Source organism: Protopterus annectens, chromosome 2.part0 (genome assembly GCF_019279795.1).
Source record: "Protopterus annectens isolate FY-2018-M chromosome 2.part0, PAN1.0, whole genome shotgun sequence".
NCBI classification, from domain to species: Eukaryota; Metazoa; Chordata; order Ceratodontiformes; family Protopteridae; genus Protopterus; species Protopterus annectens.
Window position 1 is genome coordinate 915,741,993 of NC_056728.1, and position 17,976 is coordinate 915,759,968.

At 41.4% G+C, this 17,976-nt stretch overlaps 1 protein-coding gene across 1 annotated transcript in view; it reads right to left on the reverse strand.

Annotated features, from left to right (window-relative positions):
• LOC122792791 (AF4/FMR2 family member 1-like) overlaps positions 1 to 17,721 on the reverse strand; it is a 1,648,712-nt gene extending 1,630,991 nt beyond the window's left edge. Inside the window, exon 1 of the mRNA XM_044060361.1 lies at positions 17,668 to 17,721. The gene's annotated coding sequence lies outside the window, so the exon portion shown is untranslated. The remainder of the gene's footprint in view (positions 1 to 17,667) is intronic.
• Between the last annotated feature and the right edge of the window lie 255 nt (positions 17,722 to 17,976).

The window sequence follows — 17,976 nt, forward strand, 5'->3', positions numbered from 1 at the left end:
ACTGAGCCAGTGTATGTGCTATGCTTTGCCTCTTTGCCAAGGCCAGGGCATACTGGGCACACCTCCTTCTGCCTACTGGGGCAAGGTCAAGTTGTTCCTCCTCCGAGTCACCCTCTGCCTGTGGTGGCCTTGGCAATGGTGGGGGTATGTTTGGCCCAGCCCTATGCTGGTCCTGCTGCAGCTGTTTCCGAAGGATCATATTATGTAGCATAGCACATATCATGATCATTTGGGTACATGTAGTTGGTGTGTACTGCAAGGCTCCACCAGATGTGTCCAGACACCGGAACCATGACTTGAGCAGCCCAAACACACGCTCTATGACATTACGTGTTTGTGCGTGTGCCTCATTATGGCGTTCTTGTTCAGGTGTGTGTGCATTTCTGATGGGTGTCATAGGCCACAGCTCAAGTGCATAACCTGCATCCCCCACTAGGTGTCCGTGTGGGAAGTCCCCACTGGCAAATGATTGGTACAGCTGCGTCAGATGCCAGATGTGGGAATCGTGGTAGCTCCCAGGGCAGCCAGCACACACATTCATTATTATGCCCTGGGCATCACACACGACCTGGCAGTTGATGGAGGGGAATCCCTTGCGGTTAATATAGGCTCTACCCCGCTCACCAGCTGGTGCTTTGATGCGTATGTGCATGCAGTCTATTGCACCCAGTAGCTCAGGATATCCCGCTATTTGCTGGAAGAGACGCATATTGCTGGCCACAACCTCACGGGCATTAGGGAAATATACATGATCGCTGACATGGCATCCAGGAACTGGTGCAGTACCCTGGAGGCCGATGCCTGTGATATCCCCATCATATCACCAGTTGGTCTCTGGAAGGTACCTGTTGCTAGTATTCTTAGGCCAACACATACCTTGGTTTCCACTGGGATGGGTTCCCCTCTGTTGGTTCTGTGTGTGAGACGTGGCCTGCACAGCTCAACAATTTGCTGCAGAAGGTCTCTGTCCACTCTGTAGCGCTCTATCTCCAGCTCATGTAACCCATGGTAGGTGACCGTGGGCCTGTATACTCTTCTCCTTCTCCTCACTCTGGGTTGTCTGTCAGCATCTGCATTGTCACCACCCTCAGCAATTCGCCTATGCCTGATTATAACAGCTATGGCAGCCCCTAGCATTTCTGCTTTGAGTTCAGCTTTTTTCAGTTTTCAATTCTGATAGCTTACTCCTTTCTTGCAGTATCTCTTGAGAGAAACACCCTGCACTGCTGTTTGCAGTGTTTTAAGTGCTGGGTTGGGCTTCTAGTCTGCCTGTGTAATTGCCTGCTTCCAATTGTTATCACCAATTAACTCCAGCAGTATCCTCTGGCAGCTTCCTTGTAATCTAGTTGTTTCCTTTTTCCTCTCGGTTTCCTCAGGGGGAGCAATGTGCACACCAGCTTAAGCACGCTCACAGTTGCTTACACGCGCGCACACATCCTTACACGGTGTGGACTTGGCTGATTCATGGTAAAACGCGCGCACACTGCCTTACTCACGTGCACGCCCACGCAAACCGTTGCAAACTGTTTGCAACACGCTCCCACATGTTGAACCTGTCTTACACGCGCGCGCATGCACGTATATCAAGAAAGTTTGAGTGTAGGGATAGTGTGCACCCTCTATTTCTTGACTTTTCTAGTGTTCTGTTGGGACACACCTCTCTCCCTGATGTCTGTCTGTCATCTGTCACGTTACACTGCCCTCCAATGTGATACATTTATTTCCATCATTCTCCCCCGTGATGTCACCTACCTCTTACTCTATTCCTCCCCCTTCTGCAACTCTTACACTACTCAGACAGTGCTCATTACCTATGTGGCAGTGCGATTCAGTATTGTAACCCTCATTTACATAGGATTGCCTAGTAATGCTTAGTTACATCTCTTACATGGAGCTTCCCCCCCTTGGCAACCACTACATGGTGGCCATATTGTTTTTGGTCTGCTAGTCCCTGCATTGTCATTCCATGTAATACATAAAACCCACAATTGTGGGCTTATAAGCTTCAGTTTTTACTTTTAAGCAGCGCACCCCGTTTGCGCTGGTGTGCGCTGCAGTTAATCAAAATCCCCCGAAAAAAAAAAAGTTATTTTAAATAATTTTGCAACACTTTTTAATGCCAATGGCCACATATTTGGCCATTGGCATGCTAGATAACACATATGCACCCTTTATTTGGAGCTGACATAGCTCCGTTGTCAATTTTGCAGAAATGTACTCAGTTGTCAGCTGAGTACATTTCTGCAACTTCGCGTCCGTTACACGGACTGCTTTGGGCTTCCTGGATCGCTCAAATACCTCATTTGCATATCTTTCAGCTGCAAATGAGGTATTGAGCATTTCAACGCCCAGTCCGTGTAAGAGACTTTTAGCTGTCTCTTACACAGAGGTTTGGACTGTTCCTGGATCGGGAGGCTTACACGGAGGCTTACACTACTCAAACTCCGTGTAAGCCTTCGTGAATCCTGCCCTATGTCTATATATCCCAAGCATGAATTTACAGCCTCCTATCCAATTATCAGGTCTAGTTTTGAAAGCAGATATAGAGTTATTACACTGGCTGCCATAAAAAGGGAATTTATTCTAAAGGCAGTGAATGTTCTGGCTTATGAGTTGTTCATCAAAGCAGAGGTTGTTGATCTTGCTGTGAAGGTTGTCATCTTTCATACAAGAGTTACAAAGACTGATGGCTGTTTGGAGGTGGAGGAGTTTAAAAAAGGGTAGAGACTTTCAGTGCTTGAAAGGCTAAAATAAGATTGTTCCTCAGCAGTCTATATAAGACAATAGAGAAATAGCTTTATTTAGTCTTTTAGGGTAGCTTACATTATGTAGTGCAGAATTTTTTTTAAAACAGTTTTATTAAATCATCACATTTTAAGCTGCAACAGTAATTTACATACATTGTCAGAAAAAGAAGCAAACCATAATAGTTTCTATTGTTATTGTACTGTAATATGCATATTTGTTCGCTTTTTAACAAGTTTCTTTTACTTCAGCATTATAAAAGTTGCTCAATTCCTGCCTTCCCTTAAGCCTCAGTCCTCCTCCTGATCATCACTTTGTAAGCATTTGTTTTCGCAATTTCCACTTTTATGAAAGTTTCGCCTCCCTTTTCCTAAAGAATCTACCACCGGTGAATATCTTCTTTACAACAGCAAGAACTTCCTTTGTAGTGGGAATAGATTCTGATTTCCATTTTTAGTTACTGCGTTTTGATAGCCAATAAATTTAAACTCAAAGTCTTACTATATTGCAGCAATCCATAAAATTAAACTTAGCAAAGCCTTACTATATCGCACCAATCCACATTCTAGTTCCCAGCTGAAAATAATTATTTCTTCAATTGCAACCATTGAATCCGCCAACATTTTTTGCGAAGTACTCTGCAGGGAACTTCCCAATTCTGCCAGCTCATTACCTTTAGAAAAACATTTTCACAATTTCTCTCTTCCTCATCACACCTCCAGGAATTTATCTGCCTGTGGGAAAAAAATCTGAAATCTATTTGGGGTACAAAACAACTGTTCAAGCACTTCCATGCAAAAATCTTAAACCTTCTATACTTTGTCCCTTTCTATTTTCTTTTTCCTAATCTTTTCTAACCTTCTCTAAAAAGAAGTTATGTACTTACCATAACGTTCCATGTGAGTTATTCTCGCCTTCATTCTTTACTGATGGGTTCGGAGCCGATCCCGTGCCTCCGATATGGCAAATTTCAAAGCTCGAGGTCTTCAAATAGCTCGAGGCCAAGTCCCTATCCCATGATGCACATGTGAATTACCTCAGATTTTGTTTGCTGTGTATAGTAATACCATATGTCATTGTTAAATTCCTAGAGAAAAGGAAGAAAAGGTTTGAGTAACTAGGATGGATCCAGCATCTTGGTCATCTATCAGCCCAGGAGGGGGTGGGAGGGATGTAAGAATGAAGGTGAGATGAACAACTCACATGGAACGTTATGGTAAGTACATAACTTCTTTATGTGAAGTTGTTCAATCTTGACGCTCATTCTTTACTGATGGGTAGCGTCCCAAGAACCATCAATCTCGGGTGGCTCACGGGAGTATATTTCTCAGGACCGTGGATCCAAAGGAGGACCTGTCAGCTTTGTGATGAGTGATAAAGGTATGAGGTTTTGACCAAGTGGCTGCTTCACAAATGTTATCAATGGGAAGTTTGGCAGAAAAAGCAGATGATGTAGAAACTGTTCTGGTTGAGTGAGCTTTAATCTTGTGTTGTAAAGACATACTGGCAGCTGAATAGGCAAAAGTGATACAATCAGATAACCATTTAGACAATGTTGTTTTAGCCACTGGTCTCCCTTTTCTGGGGTCTGAGAAAGAAACAAAAAGCTGGTCTGATTTCCTGAAATCTTTTGTTCTATCCAAATAAAATCTGAGCTGTCTGTGAACATCAAGTTTGTGCAGCATATACTCTAAATGTCTTCTAAGACAAAAATTTGAGTTCACAAGATGAAGCTGGTTCAAATGGCAGAAGAATTATACGTGAGATCATAACATTTAGATTCCATTGAGAATAGGGAGATTTCACAGGTGGTCTAATATGAAAAGTCCCTTTGAGTAATGCTTTGGATATCTTGTGAGACATGATATTCAAACCTTCAAATCCAAGATAAAAAATTAGAGATAGCACCCAATTGAACCGGAACTGTTGCTGCTGCAGCTGCTTTATTGAAAATCATAGTCAATAATTCTAATATGGAAGCCACAGGAGCTTGGCAAGGATCAATATTATTTTTAGAGGCCCATATAGAGAATTTCTTCCATTAGCTCAGATAAAGCTTTCTGGTAGAAGATTTGTGAGAGGACAAAAGGATCTGTTTTGTCTCATTGGAAAGGTTATAGAACCTGGCTATGATGGGAGCTGGAGCAGCCAAGCTATCAGCTTCAAAGAAGGATGAAGATCACCCAACGGATGTGTCAGAAGGTCTGGAACTGGGTTCAGGCTCCAAGGATCCTCCAAAAGATGAAGTCGAAGGAAGGGGAACCAAATCTGACGAGGCCAGTGAGAGGCTATAAGTATGATGGTCCTTCCCAGGGTTTTTGCTTTCTGTAGAACATTGGGTATCAATGGGATTGGAGGAAATGCATAGAGGATACCCTGAGGCCAATCGTGTATGAGTGCATCCCTTGGGGCTTCCCCCGGAGGGGGAATCAGGGCAAAGTAGCTTCTGCATTTCGTGTTCATGTGACTGGCAAAAAGGTTGCAGCAAGGCTGGCCCCATCTGCAGAAAATCCTGTCTGCAACTTCTTTCTTGAGGGACCACTTGTGAGGCAACAAGATTGCCCTGCTCAGTTTGTCTGCTATCACGTTGGATCTCCCTGGGACGTGCATTGCCAACAGAAAGTGCTGGGTGGAAACAGCCCACTGCCAAACTCTGACAGCCTCTCAACAAAGGGGGTAAGACCTGGTTCCTCCTTGTCTGTTCAAATACCAGACCACCGACATGTTGTCTGTCTGAATCGCAATCGTACCCAGAGGAAGAGAATCCTGAAAGTACTGCAATGCTAAAAGTACTGCTCTCACCTCTAGGACATTGATATGCAGATCTGTCTCTTGGTTGGTCCATGTGCCTTGGGTATTCTTTCCCTGAAAATGCCCCCCTAACCTATCAGGGAAGCATCCATTGTCACAGTGGCTGCTGGAGGGGGTAGCACAAATGAGCATCCTATCGTGACATGAAGTGAAGTCAACCACCACTGTAGGTCCTTCTTGCAAGAATTTGGGATCATTATAGTGTGATTCATGGATAGCTCTTGTTAAGACCATTGAGTGAACAACAGCCAGTGAAGAACCCGCATGTGTATCCGAGCTAGTGGTATGGCTAGATTTGCTGCTGCCATCATGCTTAATACTTTCAGAACTTCTGATGCTGGTGCTTCGTCTTTCAATAACAGGATGCTGACATGTTGACGAATGAGAAAGACTCTTTCCAATGGAAGTCAAAATGGTGGCGGTGGTGTCCAACTCTGCCCCGATAAAAACTATATGCTGTCATGGCGACAAGGCAGATTTGTCTGAGTTGACTGTAATGCCCAGATGATTGCAGAGTGACAGAGTGGATTCCCTGGCCTGAAAGAGTTGATGCCTGGTGGTGGCGGGTAAGGAGCCAATCATCTAGGTACGGAAACACCTGGAATCCTAGACACCTCAGGTGAGCCGTGACCACTGCCATGCATTTGAACTGTCTGGGGGCTGTAGTAGTGAGACAAAAGGGCAGGGCTCGAAACTGGTAGTGACTGGCTCCCAGCCGGAAGTGCAGGTGATCCCTGGATGGTCTGGCCATTTTTATGTGGTAGTATGTATCCTTTAGATCTATCGAGCACATCCAACTGTCTTTCCCTAATAAGGGAAGTACAGACTGAAGTGTGACCATTCAAAACCTCTCTTTCTTTACATATTGGTTCAGTCTGCTGAGGTCCAATATGGGTATGGAACCAAAAAGAATCTTGAGTAACTTCCGGATCCTGTTTGGTCTGCTGGGACTGGTTGGATGACTCTTTTTGCTAGCAACGTTTGGACCTCTATAGTTGCTTGTTCCCTGTAACTGGGTGGAACGTCCGTGATTTTTCTTAGGATTGGAGGGGGTGTGGCGAATGGAATGAAATACCCTCTGGAAATGATACTTTGTATCCAGCTCTCTTGTTATTTTGAGCCAGGCATCTGGGTACAAAGACAAGTGACCCCCGACTGCCTCCAGAGCAGGACAGTTGGGCCTCCTCTCAGGAGCGCTGGTAGGGCTTCCCAGAGAAGTGATCTCAGTCACCCTGGTGTTGCAGACCCCCTCTGCCGTGAGGGTGGCATCTTCTATTATTACCCCCTCCTCTGCCCCTGGAGGGGGGTTCACTACGTGTGTCCTGAATGGCTCTTTGGGCTTTTTGGAACCACATTTTTCCTCCGGGTTGACCTTTGGGAAAGGGTCAGGTAGGGGTGGAAAAATGGACCCCGACGGCAGACTATCTTTCCGTCCAATTCACACATGGTTAAGGTTTCCTTCACTTTAGGCCCGAAAAGGGAAGTGCCATCAAAGGGAGTGTTTACGAAGGATGACTTGAAGGGCTCCGCGAAGGAACACAAGCTCATCCAGAAATGTCTCCTAAGAGCGATTCTTGTACCCATTGCCCTACTCAGTCCATCACCTGCATAAGATATGAGATGCATGGATGAGCTGGCAATAGAATTTTGGGTAGCAAGCTGGACAGCAACTTTGTCAGAGGCTCCTGCAGCCACTGTACCCTGAAGAGCATCTCCTAACTCCTTAAGGAGATTTCTTTGTCATCTAGTGAAATGGGTTAAGTAGTTCAGCAAACAGAGAGCAAAGGTCATTGAACTAAACATGCGCTTCCCATTTCTATCCATACTCCTGGAGTCTTTGTTAGGAGGATGGATAGACGAAGTCTCAGACATTTCCTTCTTGGTGGCCGCAGCCACCACCATGACATCAACTGGAACACCTTTAGTTAAATGTGCTTTGTCCAGTGGGGAAGAAATAAATGTATTAGACCTCGTAGGGACAGGCTCTATAGTGTCCGGAGACTCCCACGCCCTTCATGAGACTAGCTGCATCAGCTCATCGAAGGGCGGAGTCACCCAAGAGGTGAAGGGCTGAGACCCGAAAGCCTTCAGGAGAACTGACTCATCCTTAGTAGGGCTTTTGGACTGCCAGTCACCCCTCTGCCGAAGGATCTCAAGTATCTCAGCGAATGAGTTATCCTCAGAGGGGGACCATGGGGACCCATCTGACTCATCTAAGTCAGTATCCAATGTGAGAGACTCCTGTGGGGAGTCGAGTTGCTTCCTCTTGCACAACCTCTTCCTAAGAACCTCATCAGTGAGAGCCTCTGGCGAGGTCTTGGAAGAGCAGGGGCCACCCACTGAGGCTTCCTGAGGTTCTGGGTCTCTACGCTTAGTGAAAATGTGTGATGCAGAAGCAGACACTGGCACTTTTGGGGAGGAGGAGGGCAGATCTGAGGTAGAGGTTGAACTAGGAGACATGACTCTCCTCATGGCATCGAAAGCACCTCTGCTCCAATGCGAAGGAGCCGACGGATCCAAGAAAACCATCAAAACCCCTGGCACTGGAGCAGTGGGCTCTGAGCCCGAGGTAGAAGCCAAGCTCATCCGAGCCGAGGCCCCAAGAGGCAAGGTCAGAACTGACAAGTCAATCCGACTGTCCTCCCCAGACCCGCCCAGAGAATGTTGGCTCATAGAGTCCTCGATAGGCACCAAGGACATTAGAGTACATGGATCTGAAGACACTGGAGCAGGCATCAGCTCCGAGGGTTCCAGTAACATCAGGTCTGCCTCCTCCAGCTGTGAAGAACCAGTATGGCTCGGAGGAAGAACAGTAATAGTCGGTGCAATGGTCTTCAGCTCTGAAGACATTTGGATCAAAGCCGATAACATTTTGGCTAATGCCGGTGCTGACAACAGCTTCTGTACCACATGATCCACGTCCATATCTGACAGACTGATAGATGATCCAGATGACCATACCGAAGGTGGTACCGATTGAAGAATAGGACTCTCTGGCATTTAAGAGGCCAGTTCCGAGACCGGGGACCCGGCTCCGAAAGGAAAAGACCGTCGGCTCCAACAGCAGTGGAGCTGAAGTCGATGACTTTGATTTTTTTGAGTCAGATGTCTTGGAAGACTTTGAAGACCTACTGGAGCCATCCTGGTCACTCAAAGCTTCCTGAAATGAAGGCTTCAACAAGCTTCTATCATTTCCTCTTCCTTTCCTGCAGGACCCTAGAGGAGAAGGAATGACAAATGGCACAACTGTCTTGCAAATGCAGAGCCCCTAGACAATAAACACAGTTAACGTGGCTGTCTGTGACTGACATTTTCTGACCACACTTAGGGCACTTTTTGAACCCAGACTTGGGGTGCTCATCTTGGTTAGCCATAGTAAAGTTAGATATATTTACTGCTACCACACCAAACTACAACAGTAAATTTTCACAGAATAGAAAAATAGCAGGTAAGCCTTAAAAATGTAGGCTAAATCACACACACACAATAATATCACACAAACAGAATATCAAAAAAAAGAACTGCCGAGAAACATTATCTAATAAGAGTGTTCACTGTAAATTTAAACAGTAGTAACCAACTAAGCCTTATCTAAAAAACAGTAGGCTAGACAGACCACACAGAAATCTAATTACTAGAACTATCTAAACAAATGTAGATATAGATAGAGAAACAGCGTAACGCTCGCTTCACACTCCTGTGCACAAAACACAATAAAATAAATGACAAAAAAGGTTGTAGCACAGTTTAGGCGGAGTAGGGGCACTCAAAATGTACCAATATGCGTACTAAGCAGTACGTAAATAGTTCCCAACAGTTCCTTCCTTCGCAGAACAATAGCTTGCAAACACCTCAAAATAAAGAATCAAGCGTCCAGCGAAGTAAAATAAATCTTTTTATTTATAAATCTGGCAAGCGCTTTCGACTAGGTCTTCATCAGGCCATAACCAATATCTAAACAAATGTGACAAAGGTCACTAAAATATCACAGCAAGTTGCAAAAAAAGAAAGCAATAAGCTTATCTATATGGACTAAGGTTTACTCTACCAAGCCTTAAATAAAACCAAAGGCTAGACAGACCACACCTTAAAGAACTACAAGTAACTAGGTCTAAAAGAGGCCAACTATAAATATATGAAAAAACAGTAAATGGGAAGGGAAAAACACACTAAAAGCTATCAAAAAACTTTCTTAAGAATTTTAATGAAAAATTTATTTCATCTGTCCCGAGCTAATTCAGAACTTCCGATCTGTTGCAGCGGCAAACTAGATCTGAGGTCAATCACAGGTGCATTATGGGATAGAGACTTGGCCTCGAGCTATTTGAAGACCTTAAGCTTTGCAATTGGCCGTATCACAGCCGAAGGATCGGCTCTGAACCCATCGGTAAAGAATAAACGGCGAGATTGGACAACTTCACATTTGATTTTTATAGTTCTCATGCAATGTTTTATATGCCCTACCAATTATCCCTTTTGTAACAGCAGCTTCTGTTATAGACTGAACTAAGTACCCTACTGAACTACCTTCAAATCAGATTTCCCTAACCCCTTCTCTTTGCCTCTATTCTATTATAAGTCCCTGAAAGTGAAGGTAGTTGTCTACCCCACAATCCAAACACTTGCTTAGCCTCATCCAACTCTATTATGTTTCTCTCCCAAGTTAGTTGATACTAATAAAATGAGTTCCTTTTGCTAATTTTCTCCAGTAAATTTCTGCTCCCTCTTGCTTATTTCCTGTACCCCAACTTGCAAACATACCTATTAGTAAAAATCTCCTTTCTCCATTAACGCACTTACTTCTTAGAATACTTTGTTAATTTATGAACATAATATTTGTAGGTCTGTTATCTTGCATCCAAAATCCTAGTCTCTCTTTTTGAAAATTCACAGATGGATGAACAAAATGCTGCTCACAGTGTGTGCGTAACTTGTATGGTTACAGAGAAGCAAGTTGTTTACAAAATATTATAGAAATAATCCATGGCTGGATGGGGGTAATGCTGGATTTACCCACGGTTAGTGTGATTTAGTCATGAGGGTGAGGCGTGAGTGACCAAACAAAGCCAACCGTGGGTAAATCCAGTATTACCCACACCCAGCCATGGGTTACTGCTATTATACAATGACATTACTTATGAAAAAAATTACTTTTCTTAAATAATGTCTTTGTATAATGGCTCCATGGTGTTCCTCCACTTTCTTTAGATATCCTGCTATTTTTTTGATGTACTGCATATGGGACTTGTGTTCCAACACTTACACAGTACATCAGTGCATTGGAAAGGAAGCACTGGACAAAAGGAAGATTTCCATTGCTCCTTTATTTATAAAAAGAAAAAAAAGTTTGAAATCCAGACAGTTTGGAGGCAATAGAGAAGAACTAAATAAATATACCTGATTTTTCATTTATTTCTGCTCTCTCTGTCTTGTAACACTAAACTGCAGATTTCATATTTCTCGACCTGAACCGTAATACATATTAATAGCTGAAAGTCTGGGCAACTGGACTTTTTTTCTATTGGTATATGCTGGATTTTACAACAGGTACACTGATTGAGCTGACCAATCATGTTTGTGAGTGTTAATGGTCAGTCATTGTATAATATGTAATTAATATTTGCTGTGTTTATTATGACTCATAAAATTATGTGTAATTTAATGAGCATCATTACTATAAAGATTTGTTTATGCTGAACAGTTTGCATTTACAATTCTTTAGTAACTCTTATTGTTCAGGAAATATCAGCATTTGTTTGAAAATGTGAGGTAATAACTTGATTTTGTCAAAAATCTCAGGATGCAACCATTGGGAGTTGAGTAGAAATTTCCAAAAGTCCACAGGAGTTAATGAGTTAAATATAAGTTAGTTATTGTATCCTTTGGAATCATATGTAAAGTTTGTCTAATTCTTTGCTACTAAATTCACATCTTCCATACCAAATATTCTCACATGCTTCTTCAGAAGTCTACTGTCTTGTTACGTTTTCAATTCTAGATCCCCCAATACAACCTCACTTATTGCAAATCAGGTTTCAGTCACTATTCCAAAATATTCCCTACTGAAAACTACTTGCTTCTCAAAACACTTCTCCCAATCACCATAATAAAAAGTTTTTAAGTGGGATATAAATGCATGCTGCCATAATCCTCCTCCTTTGCTTAATATTCATCCTAAAATCCTTTGTCAAGCTCACAATCTCATTGCTATCCAAATGTGTCCTTTAACATTATATGTATAATACTCTGGTTTTCATCTTTTCTTTCTGATGCCATCTCATGTTCAGCCAGTCTTTCAGTCATTTCAATAACTTATTTCTGCAATTTTATCAGCTCTGGAGTAGCTCCTTAAAGTCTCTTCAGTTTTTACAAGTCCTTTGTCATTACGCTTTATATCTTTCTCCATGATCTATTTTAAATACTTCCGAGTGTATCTGATTTAGTTTTCTCTTGAAATTACTGGAAGCCATCTCTTGCACTGAAATTGAAAGTTAAAAAGCTGAAAGGCTCTTCATTACCAGAGGTTTTCCTTTTTCTTATTTTCTGGTTGTTTACTTCACAGTTTCTCTGTTGATGGCATCCAAAGTAATTACTTGCCAGTAAATGAATTTTACCCAAACTGATAAATTGTTAAACAAAGCCGGTAAAAGTTCTGTTTTTACAAAATGATAGCACTAATCAACCTGCTGTTCATGTTCAACCATTTTGGAAGTCCAGTCTAGAAATCATCTTGCTCAGAAATCTTGGAGAGCTTTCAAGTTGTTCAATGTGCATAGTAAGATACATTCCAGAGGGGGACTATACTCAAGGAAATGTCTAATGAGGGAAGGTTATAGAGGGGGTTAAGACTACATGAAACCTTGACAAAATGCCCATATAAATCAGCTGACTAAGCTAAAATGACTTGATATCCACACCTGAGTAATGGTAACCAAAAGAAAGACCACTATCAATATAGGTGCCCAAGCCCTGGTCAAAAGTACCCATTTTGAGAGAGTATCAGCAATGCGGTAAAAGGAATGGATGCATCTTTCCAAAGGTAAAACAAAGGGAGAAGAAAAAAAAAAAAAAAAAGTGCCACAGAGCATGAAGTGCTGACCAGAATATATAGTTAAGAAGCACTCCAGAGGCAAAAGGCCCGCTTGGACAAGAAAACATATAAATGTTAATTATAAAAAACAAATACAAAGTAAAACACCAAACGCTTAACTGAATTCACAGAGTTTTTCTTCACAGTATCCTGAGATTTCTTCAGAAAACTATCTTTCCAAAGGTTATACTGCCATTTGTTCTCATTTAAGCTGACCTGCTGACTGTCACACCAAGTAATGGTGTGGTCTTGGCTCTGACAAAATATCAGTGTGTGTAAGTAAAATAAAAGCCGATACAGTGGTCACTGGAAGTCTGACGCTCACAGTATTAGCACTGAGGAAGGGTGGGTTTACCCAAAAGTTTTGCTTTTAGAAATAAATTTGTGTGTTTTTTGACGTTGGACTGTTTTTTTTTTTTTTTTATTATTATTTTTTTAAAAATATCCGAGTGCCCAATGAGAATCTGGCAATTGCACCCATTGTGCATTCATCTGCAGACTAATTTGACCACAGTCCCTTAACATCTGCTTTCACTTCTGCGAAGCATATCCCAAACAGCAGAGGACCCTCAACAGAGGCCTGATGATGACAATCTGGTACTCCCTGCTTTCAAAGTGTGGGTTCTGTCAGACAACCAGATGGCTATCCAGTGGAATGCACACAAGTTTATGTTAAGTTGGGAGAATTTGTCTAAGACAACAGCTGTTAGTGGTGGTGTCAAAGGCCTTGGTGATTTCAAACTAAGCACTAGAGACTGTACTGTCCTGTCATCAACCAAGACTTCAGTGACCCTTTCAAAGAAACTAATTAGCTTTCATAGTTATAATCTACCTTTTATAAATCCAGATTGGTTTGGGTTCCGTGATTGTATGTCACTATTTATCAACTCAGCATACATTTACAGAAAATTGTGAAACTAAGTTTACAGTTTCTATGCTCTTTAATGAGCAGCCTTTCTGTAATTATACCATTGTGGTATTTCTCCACACATCAGGGACATAATTCACTGGGAGACGAACTAAAAAAGTTTAGGAGGGGTTTGACTGACTGATGATTAACATTTACCAGCAGACAGCTAGGAATATTACTGGGTACTACAGAGTAAGTAATTTTGGATTTGCATAGCAAGGATATAACCTGGACCAAGGTGATTTTGAGATAGCTGGTAGTAAAGGGTGGGGGCATCTGGCTGGGTTGGGGTCATGAAATTAGCAGTGAATTTGTCTGAGGATTTCAGTAATAACTGTAGAAGACTGCACTGAAAATAAGTAATAGGCATTACTGCTAAGTTTTCTAACGTAACTGAAGAAGGCCTTGTGATTATCTGTAACGTTGGTAGTGACCTTGAATTCATACATGGCCTTGTACTACTAACTGAAGTGCTTGAAGATTGTCAGTTTTAAAAACATTTTATACTGGAAGAGTTATGTGTTGCAAATAACTTGACTTTTTTCTATCTTTTGCTTACATGGGATTTTCACCATAAAGGCTTACTTCTGAGTTTACCTTTAGTCTTATGACTGTGTCCACAAGACAATAAAATTCAGAAGGCTATGCAAAAGAATCTGACAATGGATTACTGGGAGAAATTAACCATTTATACTTGTCAAGATCATCTGTAAACAGGAGGCTTGATTTGGAGTAACCATGAAATACTGTTTTTACTTTTTTGGGGAGTATTTGAAAGCACGTTTTGAGAGAGAGGATTACTGCCCAGTGGTTGGCTTTTACAAAGGATTTAATGACATTAGTGGTAGTAGAGGAAGAGAAGTTGGTAAGGGCAAGTTCAAGATTATCATCTCTTGTGAGGTGGGGATAAATCTAATAAAAGTATTAGCATTAATAAAATTAAAATTCTGATGAGCTTCTTTGCTGCTGGTTGCATAATCAGGCCAATTAATAGTGACGTAATTAAATACACCCGTAAGTGCATTTGGTTTGAAGGGAGTTTTCTGATCTGACTTGGATTACCAGCATGTTTTGATAGGGACAAAGCAGGGACCTATAACTTACAATGGTAGAATAGGCAGTGTCATTGACAGATACTTGGACCTCTAGAAGTTCAAGAATTACATCACTCATAATCTGTCCTGAAACAAAGAAGTTCCATAACAAATACACCCCACAGCTCCCTGTGGACCTGAATACATGGCAGGCATTGAACTATAGCAAGAGCAGCACTATTTTTGCAATGCAACTACACAAATATATGTATCCTCAAAGTAGAGAAAACCCTCAAGGTCAGATATTTTGCTGTTCACAATTTTAATGATGAACGTTATATTGTCCAAATCAGAATTTGCTAAGTGGATATGTACATGAAATTATTTTTTTCTTTAAAAAGGCACAATGAGAACTACAATTTTTAGCTAGTACATGAGAGCCATTAGGTCAGACGTTCAGTCCATCCTGGCAAAGCAGGATAGTCTGTTAACCACCTCATCCTAAGCCAACCAATGCAGAATCCCCACTACCACTGCCACCAAATGAAAAACAGTTGAGTAACCAATTGCCATAGTCAATTATTTTATCTTTGAACTTAAGAATCATTCTAGGAGATGGAAGAATACATCTCTGTACCAGAGACTTTGCTTCCTTGGAAACATGAAAGGATTAAACAACTCCCAGGGAGGAGTGTGTAAGGTCACTCCAACATGGGGAACTACTTGATCACACTTATATTTAGAGTGGAACATCCCTAATCCTAGACCCAGAGATAGAGCTTACTGCTATGCCCTCCTTGTCAAGGATGATGAGTAAAATGTTGATGTGTCTAACTATAGAATCACCAATAGCACTGACTGCAACTCTCTGCAGGTCTATCAAACCTTACGGGAGCAAGTTTTCAGCTTTGGCGATTCATAACAGAGAATTAATTGAGGAGGTAAGATCATAATGAGTAGATATATATGCACACTCAAGGTGGCTAATGGTTGCTACAATAGGACATTGAAAGCTTACGCAGAGATTTTTAAATGTCTTGACATATTCAGGTAGGATGTTGTGCTACTGTCTGACACCAAGTACAGACAAACTTCCAACTATGTATTGACATCTGTTGCATATGAAATTAAAGTGGCGTGGAAATAGAGTTTTCAGCAGACAAGTGGCAGTTACTATACTGACTCAAATCTCTTAGCACTTGCACAGCGGAAAGAGAAAATGATATAAAGAAGCCACAAGTCCAAGATGATGGCAGCAGTGCTGTTCCTCTTTCTCCTTCTCTCACCAGCAGCAAAAAAGTAGCACTAATCCCAATCTGGTTTCTGAGCAGTGTGGCACAGATTATTTTGTGATTAGTATTTTCCCATCTACTGCAGGGGTCCAAAGGCTTGTTGAAGACTTCTCATGGCAGATGCTATCTGTAGCATATTCAGCAGTTCAGAACAGTGCACCAAGATGTGCAATGTACTAACTTTTAACCTGAAGAGGTTTCTGCTGAAACTACCAAGGTAATGAAATGCATACAAAGTCCTTAATTTGAAGAAGTATTAAGGACCGACTGTTCAAACCCCCACCTTTGGAATCATCATCCACTACTTGACAGCTTATTAGTAACTTTAATCTGGTAAATAGGGGAACAACTTTTTAAGTGGGACCTAGAAGTTTCTGATAAGCCCCATGTATATTCTACTGTACCTTCTAAGATTCCATATTGCCAGAACATAATTCATGTTAGACTAAGACTGAACACTACAGTAAAAAAGAAGCCCCAACAGGTACTGGGAGGGGTACCACTCACTTAAATGATGGGGCACAGCTAGGTTGATTAATAACAGTTCTGCTCTCAAAAATTTTGCAGGATGTGTAATGCATGCTACACACCTCCCTGTCTTACTGCAGACTGCTGGAAGTACAGAAAATACAGTGGTTGCATTAGAGATGTGGCATGATCAATATGGTGCTTGGGTAGTTTCATACATATCAGATGTTAGGCTACATAAGGCATATCAAGAAAAGAGAATTGCAGAAAACAGATGGACAACAGTACATTCATTCTCTGTACTTAGTAAAATAATGGTAGAAGAAAATTATGCTATTTGTCATGGCATGTATTACATATCTCTAAAAAGAGTTTTCATTTCTGTATTTCACAGTTTTTGACATACACTGTATAAACTGTAAGCAACTACTTGCTAAATTTGTATCACTCAGTTTGCTACATACAGTTTAAAAGAATATTTTTTTAAAATAAAATGTGGGTAAGGAGGGAGACAGGACCTGAATGACTGGGGTGAGGGGACAGGTCATGTAACTGGTCACCCGGTTGGTGTGCCAGTAGGAGAGTCCATTTTTTTTTTTTTTTTTGCTTTTCACTTGAAGACTGGGAGGTGGTTCACTATTTTGTGGGTGAGCCAGGTAGGCGTCTAAATGGATTGTTTGTCTAAATTTTAAAAACACAAAGCTTAAAATCCAGCCTGATGTCCATAAACATAAAAACTTGATTGAGTTGTATCATTAATTCATGACAAGACTTAACCATAAAGCTCTACATCTGAAATAAGAAGTATGTATACAGTATGACACTATAACACTTTCTAAAGATTCCCATTTTATACCTATGAAGCATGGAGAAATGCAAAGGTTAGACATCACTCCAGCTAAGAGGTATAGGATATACGTTTTCACCATTTCTGTCACCCATATCTTCAGTGTCTACACTTGCTACCAAATAATCTGGCATAAAGCATAGGGAAACAGTATTTAAGACTACATGCAGTGTAATGGTTAGCACTCTCGACTTTGAATCCAGTAATCTGAGTTAGCCCCCATGTCGCTTATGGACAGAGTCCGTCAATAAGAAAAGTTTTATCCTACCACCACCTAACAAATCCATAGTTATCTCCCTAAAATGCCCCCCCCCCCCATACAGACACCTATGATGCTCTGGAACTCAAATGATTTAGGGTGCTTGGCAAGGCTTGTAAGGGTCCTGGTGATCGTTAGCCTAGTAACAACTGATGAACCTATACACACATTATATAAAACTGAGTACATAATACATATTTAAAACACTCACCCTCAAAATTTCTTCAACACGGTCAGCATCACTTGAAAAAGCTTGCTAAATTAAGAGAAAAAAAAACAATTAACTGTTGTTTTCTGAAAATGTCCTAAACTAAAAAAAAAACCTAGAAAGATGATACTTAATGTCATCAAGTGGGCAAATAACCAAATCCCTAGCTATAAAAACACAGCAAACTATATCTCATTGCAATATAGTGCACACTAATTGGAGTTCAAGAAACTATTTCATAAATGAAGTGATGCTTCTCTCGTGTGACGGACAGCAAATTACTTATAAACCTGACATTTATTCTGATAACTC